The sequence below is a fragment of the Eschscholzia californica genome, unplaced genomic scaffold (assembly GCF_041429995.1).
Source record: "Eschscholzia californica isolate CP2 unplaced genomic scaffold, dmEscCali1.0.p SCAF_1, whole genome shotgun sequence".
Classification (NCBI taxonomy): Eukaryota; Viridiplantae; Streptophyta; class Magnoliopsida; order Ranunculales; family Papaveraceae; genus Eschscholzia; species Eschscholzia californica.
In genome coordinates, this window is record NW_028238198.1 from 20,214,111 (window position 1) to 20,217,667 (window position 3,557).

Consider the following 3,557-nt stretch of genomic DNA (forward strand, 5'->3'; position numbering starts at 1 on the left):
CTCTCTCTCTCTCTCTCTCTCTCTCTCTCTCTCTCTCTCTCTCTCTATATATATATATATATATATATATATGTGGTGTTACTATCTAAAGAAAATTCCACCTGCGTTTATTATTAGTAAACCTTATACCACCATTAATGAAAGAAGACCAACTATTCATCTTTCTCTCTAAAAAGCAAACTGCATGCATGAACTACCCTCTCAAATATCCTTCTTTAGTGGAGTGGCCCCTCCATTAAAGAGTACATCAACATTCTCTTTATCTCTCTCTCTCTAAAAATTATGTATAAAAACCCTACAAAAACATAATTATAACATTAACCCATTACTACTATAACATCAAAGAGCAAAAATTCCACTTACCCATCTCTCATTTTTCCCTCTCAAAAAAACCTGCAACAACAAACCCTAATCCCATGGAATCTCTCACTAAAATCCAACTCCTTCAAATCTCATTTGCTGCTCTTTTACTCTTCACCCTTCTAACCCACTCCACATTCTTATTCTTCACTCAATTCCTTCACTTTATTTCCATTAATTTCACTTTTTCTTTATCCTGCGCTTGGTGTTGTTTAATTACTCTGTTTTTTTACGTTAAATGTCGGCCTTATCCTACCCTACTCCTAGATTATTCTTGTTATAAACCGGCCTTTGACCGAAAATGTAGTTACGAAATCGCCGAGTATTTTGTTCGACGTAGTAAACGATTTTCTAAAACGAGCGAGGATTTTATGCGAGGAATTTACTTAAAATCGGGACTTGGTGATGAAACCTACGCACCCCCGTTCATTTTTACAACTGACTATGAAGCTAAACTAAAATGCGCCGTTCAAGAATCTGAAGAAGGTATGTTCTCAGCCGTTGATTCTCTTTTATCAAAAACAAAAGTTGACCCACAATTGATCGACGTTCTGATTGTGACAAGTGGCATGTTTACACCCGTTCCTTCTCTCACTTCTCTCTTAATCAATCGGTATAAATTAAAGTCAACGATTAAAAGTTATAATCTTAGTTCAATGGGTTGTAGTTCTGGTGTTATGTCCGTTGACCTAGCTACTAGTATACTTCGCGGGTGTACCAAAATTCAGTACGCCTTAGTTGTTGTTACTGAGAGTATTAGTTTGAATTGGTATTTTGGTGATGACCGTTCGATGTTGGTTACTAATTGTATATTTCGGGTCGGCTCAGCTGCTACGATTATTACTAATGACCCGAGTCAGAGAAAACTCGCCAAGTTTGAAATCGTTGACTCGTTGAGAACTCACCACGGGGCCGATGACTCGGCTTATAAAGCTGCATTTCAACAAGAAGACGATAAGGGTAATATTGGAATTTCACTGACTAAAGATTTGATAAGAGTAGCGGGTGTTTATTTACGTGAGCACATAAAAGAACTTGCCCCACGAGTTTTACCACTGAGTCAACTCGTTCTATATGCCTACTCGGTTGTTCTGTCCGGGTTGACTCGGGGCGAGTCGAAACCTATTGTGCCCGATTTTATGACAGCATTTGAACATGCTTGTATTCATACCGGTGGGAAAGCAGTGATTCAACAAGTTGGGCAAGTTTTAGGACTGGGTGATGAAGTGACTGAGCCAGCTCGGATGAGTTTACACCGATTTGGGAATACTTCAAGTAGTCTTGTGTTTTATGAGTTGGCTTATTTTGAAGCTAAAAAGAGGATTAAAAAGGGAGATAAAATATGGGTTTTGGCATTTGGGACAGGGTTTAAAGTGGGTAGTATTGTTTTTAAGTCTTTGAAAGATTCCTGTTATGAACATGATAATCCATGGAATGATTGTATTCATAGGTACCCCATGAAAACTTGGTAGAGATCTATAGAGAGAGAGAGAGAGAGAGAGGTAATAGAAGAGAGAGTATTGAGACTGAAAAAGCAACTATGGGTGAGAAAAAGAAGAGAGAGAAAAAAACTATAAAATTAAGTTGATATATTTGTGGTATTATTTTATCAAGAAATTTTAGAGAGAGAGATACTGTTGAATGGGTATTGTATTTGTGGTATTATTTTATAAAGAATTGGACTTTGAGATTAAATGGTTGTTGCGTATTATACATATTATAAAAATGTAAAATTGCCTGAAAATGGGATTGGGCATGGAGGTCGAATAACAGCGTGGCGGCTCCAATGACGCCATTTCTTTCTCTCATAGTTTGATCAATTGGAGCCGATCATATCATCATTCCATTGAATAGTGACATGGAATCTTCGGGCCATTTGACATTACATATCATATGATTTCGTAAGAACTCTAGAGAGTTTGTCATTAGTACGGAATCCAATTTAAGTGAAATGATAGTTTGAATTTCACCATCACCCATGAGAAAGACACACCAGCTAATTGACCAAGGAATGCCTTTGGAGAACTTATACATGTCCTTCTCACCATTACAAATTTAACAAAGATTTGAATCTAAGGGCTCCACCTTCTCCCCCTAGCGGGACAAAGGGGGGCCGTCGGTTTCCCTGTTTCGATCATGAAAGAGTGAGAATGAGAGAGAGGGATGAGATGAGCGACCGACCTGTTTTAATGTTATTCTTCACCGATGTGAGAGTTCAAAGAAAGAAGAAGAGAAAAAAAATTGAATGATTCTTCATCCAAAATTTAGAGAAAAGAACTCCGAAAGAGGTAGAAAATGGAAAAATAAGAAGCAAAGAAAATATACCGATAAATTTTTGTTTGAACTACTACAAATAAGGAGAAAAAACACGTCGTAGCAACATAGTCCACAAGAAAAAAAAGATTGTGAATATAGATAGTTCTACCCAGACACTTCTCTAGCTAAGGGCCATGGCCCCCTGACCTAGGGCTGGGAATCGGGCGGGCGCGGACGGGCTCGGGCAACAATAAGCCGGACTCGGGCGGATCGGGCTCAGATAAGTCGAGCCCGCGGTAGGGAGTCGGGCGGATCGGGCCGGACCAAACACATAATATAAGAGCCCGTAGCCCGCCCGAACCCGGCTGCCCGTGCGGGTTCCAACGGGCTCGGGCCGGACGGGCTCGGGATTTTGACACTTAAAAAATATTTAAAAAAAAATATTGGAATATTCATTACAAACTAGACTACTAGAGGAAAGTTAATAAGAGACCTAGACAGATGATTCAAGAACTAAAACTATATTCTAGTAATTCAACATATTGTCCTAACTCTTAAACAAACTTTCATTCTAATTTAATTCATTTTTGTGATCAAAACTCGAAATTTAGACGATATATACATCCTATAAGAACTGAGGAACGGTTGATGTTTACTCAGAATTTAGTAGGTTTTAGGGTTCACTTATCTGCCTGTGTCAAAGAAGAAGAATGTTGTCTACCACATAAAATTAATAACTAATGTACTTTTAGATTAATTAAGAACACGTTGCATAAGAAATCTACTCATCTCTAAAACTGATATTGTCTCTGCTCAAGATGAGCAGTAGCCACAAATACAATAGACTACAACAACACCAATATCAACACCAATATAACTTAGTCATATAAACTAACCATCTAGCTAGCATGCATCAAACAAAAATAGCTCAACAACAAGCT

The 3,557-nt window shown here is 38.2% G+C and overlaps 1 pseudogene across 1 annotated transcript; it reads left to right on the forward strand.

Moving 5' to 3' along the window:
- On the forward strand, window positions 1-2,055 carry LOC147564994 (3-ketoacyl-CoA synthase 1 pseudogene; annotated as a pseudogene). Its single transcript, XR_015236976.1, has 2 exons — window positions 1-1,862; window positions 1,945-2,055. The product of XR_015236976.1 is annotated as a 3-ketoacyl-CoA synthase 1 pseudogene (transcript).
- The last annotated feature ends 1,502 nt before the right edge of the window (window positions 2,056-3,557 follow it).